This window comes from Anomaloglossus baeobatrachus, unplaced genomic scaffold, assembly GCF_048569485.1.
Source record: "Anomaloglossus baeobatrachus isolate aAnoBae1 unplaced genomic scaffold, aAnoBae1.hap1 Scaffold_49, whole genome shotgun sequence".
NCBI lineage: Eukaryota > Metazoa > Chordata > Amphibia > Anura > Aromobatidae > Anomaloglossus > Anomaloglossus baeobatrachus.
In genome coordinates this window covers 903,235-913,990 of record NW_027444249.1, presented here as the reverse complement: position 1 = coordinate 913,990, position 10,756 = coordinate 903,235, and the positions used below count along the sequence as shown (strand labels likewise).

Below are 10,756 nucleotides of genomic sequence, written 5' to 3'. Positions count from 1 at the left end.
TGCCCTGCCAAAGGGCTATACTACAAAAGACCCACTTCCTTCCAATGGGCACTTCAGGTTTACAGGCCCTCATGCACGTCTCTATCCAGGGACAACGTGGAGCCTCCCAATTTTTGGCTGCCCTGCCAAAGGGCTATACTACAAAAGACCCACTTCCTTCCAATGGGCACTTCAGGTTTACAGGCCCTCATGCACGTCTCTATCCAGGGACAACGTGGAGCCTCCCAATTTTTGGCTTCCCTGCCTAAGGGCTATACTATAATACACCCACTTCCTGACACTGGACACTTAATGTTTTGAGGCCCTCATGCACGTCTCTATCCAGGGACAACGTGGAGCCTCCCAATTTTTGGCTGCCCTGCCTAAGGGCTATACTACAATAGACCCACTTCCTTACAATGGGCACTTCAGGTTTACAGGCCATCATGCACGTCTGTATGCAGGGGCATTGGTGAACCTCACAATTTTGGACTGCCCTGGCAAAGGAAAATACTACAAAGACTCAGTTCCTCAAAATGGGCACATTAGACTCAGAGGCCTTTATGTACGTCTCTTCTCAGGGACATCGGAGTGCCACACAATGTTTTACGTAAAATCTTTCATGTATTGATCTCAAAAAGTAACATACATTAGCTCTATCTCACTATTGGGTATGTGCCCTTAACATTTCCGCTATGAAAAATCATTTTGGTGTCATTTTGGAAGGTTTTCTGGTGAGTCCGTAAAAATGGCGTAAAACGCGGACAAAATTATTCACAGCTGTGACTTTTGAGTGATAAATGCTTCAAGGGGTCTTCCCCATGCTGTTGCCATGTCATTTGAGCACTCTTCGGAGACTTTTGTGCCATTTTTAGGGTTTCTACATGCTGCCGGTGGTCATTTCACAAAAATACTCGGGTCTCCCATAGGATAACATTGGGCTCGGTGCTCGGGCCGAGTACACGAGTATCTTGGGAGGCTCGGCCCGAGCTTCGAGCACCCGAGCTTTTTAGTACTCGCTCATCACTACTAATAAACCTAAAAAATAAAAATAAATTGAATAAAAATCATGAATGTTGTGTTATAACAGGAAATTCGGTGTAAGAATGAATATCCGGGATGAGAGTTCAGCGAATGAGTTATAGAAATTGTTACAAAAAGGAGTGTGTACGGTTTATGCGTAAATTTTCAGAATGCGTACATGAAAATTATATGTATGTGAGAATGTCCCCCATGCTTTGTAAAAAGTTATTTATGAAAATGTAAATAAAATATATAAAAATGCCTAATTATTTATAATTTATGAGAAAGATATATATGTATGGAAGAATGTTATAAGGTGTCCAAGAACCATAAAGAAAAAGGGTGCATATATAATGTTAGAGGTCTAGAGTTCCACCAGGCTATATCACCCCTAAAGAAATAGAAAGAAGACCTTACTACCTGTGTACCCCAAAAAAAGCTATATTTCTTAGCCAGGATTATGGTGGAGATATGCACAAGTGAAATAAGAATATAAAGTAATACAATAAGATTATAAAACCAATATGTGTGCATTCATGCACCACCCGGTACGCTACCCTTGCCAAATTGCTCACTCTAGATCCCCACACGATCCATGAAGCCGTTCCCCCGGTCACACCGCCTGCTGCCGGTTCCCACTCATCCCTGGGGGAGTTAGGCGAGTGGTATCGAGAGCTACATGTCGGCACTGATGATACCCCCATACACCACAAGGAAGGGGTATACCGGGTGGTACAGGAGTATGAGCGGGTTTTTAGCAAGCACCCTCTAGATTTTGGGCAGATTAAAGGGGTTCAACACCACATCCCTACCGGTACACACTCCCCTATTAAAGAGAGATACAGGCCTATTCCCCCTGCGCACTACCAATGCGCCAAAGACATGTTGAGGAACATGAAGGAGGCAGGGGTTATTAGGGACAGCTGTAGTCCCTGGGCCGCTCCATTGGTGCTGGTTAAGAAGAAGGATGGCACCATGCGGATGTGTGTGGATTACCGGAAGATTAACCAGATAACGCATAAGGATGCTTACCCTCTGCCCCGCATCAAAGAGTCCCTGGCCTCGCTGAGAACCGCTAACTACTTCTCCACCCTTGGCCTCACCAGCGGGTACTGGCAGGTGGCCGTGGCACCGGAAGACCGAGAGAAGACTGCCTATGGGACCGTTTTGCTGTACTTGGATGATGTGATTGTGTACTCACAGACGTATGAAGCCCACCTGGAGCACCTAGCTGAGGTGTTCGCGTCCCTTGCCAAGTATGGGATGAAGTTGAAGCCCTCAAAGTGTCATCTGCTGAAACCCAGAGTGCAGTACCTAGGACATGTGGTTGGTGCGGAAGGTGTCGCCCCCAACCCCGAGAAGATCACCGCCATCCAAGACTGGCCGAGACCGACCACAGTGAGGGAAGTGAGGCAGTTTCTGGGCCTGGTGGGATATTACCGTCGCTTCATTAAGGGGTACACAAAGATGGCTGCCCCCATGCAAGACCTCCTCGTAGGACAGACCAAGGGTGGTAGATCCCTAGTAGCCCCATTGGTGTGGGAAGAAAAGCATGAGGAATCCTTCCGCCAGCTGAGAACAGCCCTGACCGGAGAGGAAATCCTAGCGTACCCTGACTACAGCCGCCCATTCATCCTCTACACCGACGCCAGCAATGTGGGCTTGGGGGCTGTTCTATCCCAGGTCCAAGACAGAAGGGAAAAGGTAATAGCTTATGCTAGCCGAAAACTCCGACCGACTGAGAGGAACCCTGAGAACTACATCTCCTTCAAGCTTGAGCTCTTGGCACTGGTGTGGGCTATCACCGAGCGGTTCCGCCATTACCTGGCAGCAGCCAAGTTCACCGCGTACACAGACAATAACCTGCTGACCCATCTAGATACGGCCAAGCTGGGCGCGTTGGAGCAGCGGTGGGTGACCAGGTTAGCCAACTACGATTTCACCATCAAGTACCGGGCCGGCCGTACCAACGTCAATGCCAATGCACTCTCCCGGATGCCCCACCTGTCGGAAGAGGGGCCAGAGGATGATGACCTCGAAGAGATCGAGTTGCCTGCATTTCACCGGCCATTCACTGAGAAGGTGCACGTCTACCAACAACGGGTGAACCTGGATCCGCTGCCCCGACAGGACTGGCAGGAAGCTCAGGACCAGGCACCTGCTGTCCGCCTGGTCAAGACTCTAGTGGAACAGGGTTCTGCTGGGATAGACCCTGCTGCCCCTGCCGAAGCCCAACGTCTGTGGCAAGAACGGACCCGGCTATACCTACACCAGGGGAAGTTGTATCGCGAGCTGATTAATCCAAAGACTCACGAGAAGATCCGCCAGCTGGTGATTCCCCAGGCTAACGTGCCCACCGTCCTGCAAGCATACCATGATGGTGCAGTGCACTTCGGGTGGAAGAAGCTAGAGATGTTGTTAAGAGAGCGGTTCTATTGGAGTGGAATGCGGGAATCTGTGGAGGCCTGGTGCCGAGAATGTGGCCCTTGCGCATTGAGAAGGAAGGACGAGGCCAGCCAGAAGGCACCCCTACACCCGATCATTACACACCAACCGCTGGAGCTGGTTGCCCTTGACCATGTAAAGCTCACCCCCAGCCGAAGTGGGTACACCTACGCTCTGACCATCGTAGACCACTACTCGAGGTTCCTGGTGGTTGTCCCAGTTAAGGACTTAACCGGCCGCACCGCTGCTAAGGCTTTCCAGGCTTATTTCTGTTGACCGCATTGGTACCCGGAGAGGGTGCTTACCGACCAGGGTCCGGCCTTTGAAGCAGAGGTATTCCAGGAATTCTGCCAGTTGTACGGCTGCAAGAAAATCCGGACCACGCCTTACCACGCCCAAACCAATGGCATTTGTGAAAAGATGAACCACTTGGTCCTGGGCCTCCTCAAGACGTTACCACTGGAAGAGCGGAACCTGTGGCTGGAGAAGCTACCTGACCTGGTCGATATGTACAACAACATCCCTTCCAGCTCTACGAAATGCACTCCAGCATACCTGATGAGAGCTCGTCCCGGCCGGCTACCAGTGGATCTGGAAATGGGCTTGGAAGCTTCAGAAGCACTCCTGTCGACAGCTGAATGGGACACTCGGCGGAGGACACAGTACCGACAGGTCCAGGAGTATGTTGAAAAGAACTTGTGCCGGAGTCGGGGACAACAGGAGCAGTGCTTCAACAAGAAGGCGCCTGCCGGTTCCTTCCAACCTGGGGATGTAGTGCTGAAGCGGAAAAGAAGGGCCCACAAGCTGGATGATCAATGGGAAAAAACCCCGTATGTAGTCCAGCCCACAGGATGGGAGAATGGGAAGGCCTACCAGATCAGCCGTGACCAAGGGGGGACTTTGGCCACGGTTTCCCGAGACCACCTGAAGAAGTGCCCACCAGCATTGAGAGTAGCGGATGAGGCTCCAGTTCCCAGTCCAGTGGAGAAGGAAAAAGAGGTAATCCACACCATGATGGGTGATTTTCCAGCAGACTGGCCTACACAGAACGGTGCGGTGATCCTTCCAGTGATACTGTTCCCACAACCCGTGGATGAAGAAATGATGGAAACGGTTAACCGCGAGCCAGTGCCCAGGGATGTACCTGTACCCAGCTCCCCTACGCCTCCGCCTGCCCCACATGATAGCAGGGAGGAGGAACTGACTGTTCCCTCTGCCCCACTGCCTGTCACCACTGACACCGGACCCCGAAGGTCCACTCGCCCCAACCTAGGTAGACCCCCACTTAGGTACAGGGAAACTACTCTTTAAAAGGGGGGGGCTTTATGTGTTGAGTGTACCAGTTTGAAAGTTTTAAATGATAAGTAAAGATGATCAACCAAAGAAGTTTACCTGATTGAACCGTGATTAAACCGGCCGTTGCCGGCAACTGTTGTCCCCGTAGGGACTGTGCAACCATTGCGTAAGGAACTGCTTACGGACAAGCCCGAGAACTTGCAGGGCAACCACAAACTTAGTGCAATGTAAATAAAAATGTTTGTTGGCTTGACACCGTTACCGCCTCCGGAGAGGCTGATTTGGGAGGATGGGCCTGGAGGAAAGGGATGGCCTAGGCCCGCCACTACCGTAACCGGTGGCGATCCTCCGGGGGTCCAGGGGTCCCCTTGGACGTGGGCCCCCTGAAAGAGACAGAACCCGCTCGGACAACTTGGTGCTGGACTGGGGTCAAGGGGTGCTGCCCGCTTCTTAGGGGCAGCATCAGGGCCTGGTTGTTTGGGTGGGAGAAGAGCGGAAGCTGTACCGTTGTAAAATGTTTATGATGCTTTTACATGTTTTACCGTTTTATTCTTTTTCAGTTGTGAAAATAAAACCGGTGATGGACGGGCAGCCCGCGGACGGTCTGCATTTTACTATAGGGGAATGTGGCGCCCTGGACAAGCCAGGTCGTCACAGGTACTACACCAACACACTCTACACTCCGGCTAGGCACACCGAAGCTAAACACAAATCCTAGTTGCCTTCCTCCAGGGGCTGATGTCCACACCAGGGGGTGGGCCAGGCGGTTGATCCCACCCACCGAGGAGTTCACAGTCCTGGAGGCGGGAAAAGGAGTCAGATTAGAGATCAGTTTTGGAGTTAGAGAAGTGAAGAGGAGAGGAGACTGACCGTGTCCGGGTGTGTGGCCCGGGCACTCAGCAAGGTTGGCAGACGGTGGTGACCTTCTGCAGGAGAGGCTGATTGGAGTGAACCGTACGGACCGGGGATGGGCGGTGGCCCGCCGGTACCAGATCGGGGAGTGAAGAGAAGCCAGCACCATCCGGCAGGGCCTACGGACCCCGACCAGGCTAGGAGTCGCCGTAAAACCGGTCAAATCCGTTAGCGACAGGAACCTCCAGGGTTTCCCAGCAGTCAAGACCCGATTGAAGGCAACAGCTCACACCGTAGAGGGAAGCACAGTCACCGCCAAGGCTACAGTTCCCAGGGCCAGAGCCTGCGGGCAAAAGGGGCTCCCTCAGCATCCATCCAAGCTGGGGAGCGGGTTACCGGTGGGAAGCCCGCTAGATTTTGGGGGAATAAAAGGGGTCCAACACCACATCCCCACAGGTGCACACCCACCCATCAAAGAGAGCTATAAGCCAATACCACCTTCACATTGCCAGTGTACCAAGGACATGTTGAGCAACATGAAGGCGGCTGGGGTTATCCGTGACAGTTGTAGCCTTTGGGCAGCTCTGTTGATCCTGTTAAAAAAGAAGGACGGCACCACTCCCCGTATTGAGGAATCGCTAGCTGCATTGAGAACTGCAAATTATTTTTCTACCCTTGATCTCACTAGTCACTATTGGCAAGTGTCCGTTGCTGAGGCAGACCGGGAGAAGACCGCCTTCGCCACCCCTATGGGTCTCTGCGAGTTCAAAAGCATGCCCTTCGAGCTGTGCAATGCGCCAGGAACCTTCCAGAGGCTGATGGAATGCTGCTTGGGACAAGATTTTAGGGTGTATAAAAAGGGAGATTAGATCCCGTGATCCCAACGTATTGTTACACCTCTATAAATCACTTGTAAGGCTACATCTGGAATATGGGAACCAGTTTTGGGCTCCACATTTTAATAAGGACATTCAGAAGTTAGAGTCAGTTCAAAGGTGGGCAACTAGACTACTACAAGGAATGGAAGGCCTCCCATATGATGACAAGTTGAAAAAGTTATTAAGTGATTATTGGCTGCAATGGGGCTTTCTGGCTGGTGCCAGCCTCTCTTCTTAGCACACAGGAACCACAATCCCTACACCATGCTTCAATGGATTCTCTCATCCCAGCCCAGTAAAACTACATATTTTACACAGTCATAATCAGCCAAAAGGGATCTATTCTATTCAATTGCAAATGATCTAGATAAGACTGAGAATAAGATACTGCACGGGACATAGCAGAGTTGGTCAAGTTGAGTGGAGATGAGTTTGCTATTTGGCACAGCTTTTTGCATCAATAAAGCAAGTAAAAGGTGTGAAAGATAAAAAAAAGGGTGAAAGTGTGAAAAGTGAATTGGCCAAATTGAGGTGCATATAAAGTTTTTGCTTTCTTTCAATTCACTAATGGGGCTCATTTGAATCAGGTGAATTGAGTTCTGCTTTTGGAAACTGGGTTAAGAAGGGGTGCACCGGTCCTGGAGGTACTGCAATACCAGGTCAATGCGTGCAGTGGACAGAGCAAGATTTTTTCCATCTCCTTGTTCTAAAAATCCATTTATTATATGGTCCCCAGAGAGGGGACGTATCAGATATTAAACTGATAAGAACAGATTTAATTTTTTTTTTTTCTGTTTATCAGTAGGACTTCAAAATAACAAAGGTGATCGCCTCCCGTTGCCTGGGAACCGTCCAGGCACAAGAGGGCTATGTGTCACCAGAAGGCGCACACACTTCCTCAAGGCCGGCAGACGTGCAATCCCAGGCACCTTCCAGTACCGACCAAGGTAGCGTCCTCCGAAACTACACTTGATCTTAGCCAAAAGGCCGAGAAGCTATAACCCGAATTGGTTACGGCCTTGAGTGGCACCCTGGCCTATACCGGACACATCTTAGGGAGAGGGAGACAAACCCACGCCTACAGAAGACATTTTGTCACCCAAGCCAACCCTTGAAAAGGCTGTTTTGCAGAGCAAAAACAAGAAGAATGGTGCTTTTTGCAGCCGCCGCCCACTGCAATGAATCTGAATAACTCCTCCTTTTGGACACAAGCACCTCCCCTCCCCCTTGCAGTCTTTCCAATTCATGATACAAAAAGACGGACGGACAGGACAGGACAGGACAGGCTGCCTTTATTATTAAGGAATAACGTTTGGAACTCCATTCTATGTCTGAACTGGGTGCAAAAAACCTAAAAAACATCACTATGGGGAGATAAGGTATGCACACCAGTGACTATGGAAGGGGAATACATGGAATAGCAGAAACTGCTGTGTGAATACTGACATGAAAAATTCAATAGCTATTTGTTAGAATGAAATGTGAAAAATGGAACCTGCATTACTGCCATGAATATATGAATAAAGAGAAATTTAGCTACTGAATTGATCAATGCAGAAGAGCCCCAACACTACGCCAAAGTATTTCTCTACGTTGGGGTCCCTAGCTTGTGTGTGTCCTCTCATGCAGTTAAAAAACTTACCGTGTATGGGACGCTGAGACCCAGGCTATATATGCGTATAATGTGGATTGGCAATAGGTGTGTATGGGGAGGGTTCACAAACGAAAAACTACTAACATTAAGGAATAACGTTTGGAACTCCATTCTATGTCTGAACTGGGTGCAAAAAACCTAAAAAACATCACTATGGGGAGATAAGGTATGCACACCAGTGACTATGGAAGGGGAATACATGGAATAGCAGAAACTGCTGTGTGAATACTGACATGAAAAATTCAATAGCTATTTGTTAGAATGAAATGTGAAAAATGGAACCTGCATTACTGCCATGAATATATGAATAAAGAGAAATTTAGCTACTGAATTGATCAATGCAGAAGAGCCCCAACACTACGCCAAAGTATTTCTCTACGTTGGGGTCCCTAGCTTGTGTGTGTCCTCTCATGCAGTTAAAAAACTTACCGTGTATGGGACGCTGAGACCCAGGCTATATATGCGTATAATGTGGATTGGCAATAGGTGTGTATGGGGAGGGTTCACAAACGAAAAACTACTAACATTAAGGAATAACGTTTGGAACTCCATTCTATGTCTGAACTGGGTGCAAAAAACCTAAAAAACATCACTATGGGGAGATAAGGTATGCACACCAGTGACTATGGAAGGGGAATACATGGAATAGCAGAAACTGCTGTGTGAATACTGACATGAAAAATTCAATAGCTATTTGTTAGAATGAAATGTGAAAAATGGAACCTGCATTACTGCGATGAATATATGAATAAAGAGAAATTTAGCTACTGAATTGATCAATGCAGAAGAGCCCCAACACTACGCCAAAGTATTTCTCTACGTTGGGGTCCCTAGCTTGTGTGTGTCCTCTCATGCAGTTAAAAAACTTACCGTGTATGGGACGCTGAGACCCAGGCTATATATGCGTATAATGTGGATTGGCAATAGGTGTGTATGGGGAGGGTTCACAAACGAAAAACTACTAACATTAAGGAATAACGTTTGGAACTCCATTCTATGTCTGAACTGGGTGCAAAAAAACCTAAAAAACATCACTATGGGGAGATAAGGTATGCACACCAGTGACTATGGAAGGGGAATACATGGAATAGCAGAAACTGCTGTGTGAATACTGACATGAAAAATTCAATAGCTATTTGTTAGAATGAAATGTGAAAAATGGAACCTGCATTACTGCCATGAATATATGAATAAAGAGAAATTTAGCTACTGAATTGATCAATGCAGAAGAGCCCCAACACTACGCCAAAGTATTTCTCTACGTTGGGGTCCCTAGCTTGTGTGTGTCCTCTCATGCAGTTAAAAAACTTACCGTGTATGGGACGCTGAGACCCAGGCTATATATGCGTATAATGTGGATTGGCAATAGGTGTGTATGGGGAGGGTTCACAAACGAAAAACTACTAACATTAAGGAATAACGTTTGGAACTCCATTCTATGTCTGAACTGGGTGCAAAAAACCTAAAAAACATCACTATGGGGAGATAAGGTATGCACACCAGTGACTATGGAAGGGGAATACATGGAATAGCAGAAACTGCTGTGTGAATACTGACATGAAAAATTCAATAGCTATTTGTTAGAATGAAATGTGAAAAATGGAACCTGCATTACTGCCATGAATATATGAATAAAGAGAAATTTAGCTACTGAATTGATCAATGCAGAAGAGCCCCAACACTACGCCAAAGTATTTCTCTACGTTGGGGTCCCTAGCTTGTGTGTGTCCTCTCATGCAGTTAAAAAACTTACCGTGTATGGGACACACACAAGCTAGGGACCCCAACGTAGAGAAATACTTTGGCGTAGTGTTGGGGCTCTTCTGCATTGATCAATTCAGTAGCTAAATTTCTCTTTATTCATATATTCATGGCAGTAATGCAGGTTCCATTTTTCACATTTCATTCTAACAAATAGCTATTGAATTTTTCATGTCAGTATTCACACAGCAGTTTCTGCTATTCCATGTATTCCCCTTCCATAGTCACTGGTGTGCATACCTTATCTCCCCATAGTGATGTTTTTTAGGTTTTTTGCACCCAGTTCAGACATAGAATGGAGTTCCAAACGTTATTCCTTAATGTTAGTAGTTTTTCGTTTGTGAACCCTCCCCATACACACCTATTGCCAATCCACATTATACGCATATATAGCCTGGGTCTCAGCGTCCCATACACGGTAAGTTTTTTAACTGCATGAGAGGACACACACAAGCTAGGGACCCCAACGTAGAGAAATACTTTGGCGTAGTGTTGGGGCTCTTCTGCATTGATCAATTCAGTAGCTAAATTTCTCTTTATTCATATATTCATGGCAGTAATGCAGGTTCCATTTTTCACATTTCATTCTAACAAATAGCTATTGAATTTTTCATGTCAGTATTCACACAGCAGTTTCTGCTATTCCATGTATTCCCCTTCCATAGTCACTGGTGTGCATACCTTATCTCCCCATAGTGATGTTTTTTAGGTTTTTTGCACCCAGTTCAGACATAGAATGGAGTTCCAAACGTTATTCCTTAATGTTAGTAGTTTTTCGTTTGTGAACCCTCCCCATACACACCTATTGCCAATCCACATTATACGCATATATAGCCTGGGTCTCAGCGTCCCATACACGGTAAGTTTT

At 47.6% G+C, this 10,756-nt stretch overlaps 1 pseudogene; it reads right to left on the bottom strand.

The window, feature by feature from the left end:
• Positions 1–7,095: 7,095 nt before the first annotated feature.
• Positions 7,096–7,301, bottom strand: LOC142281960 (U2 spliceosomal RNA; annotated as a pseudogene).
• Between the last annotated feature and the right edge of the window lie 3,455 nt (positions 7,302–10,756).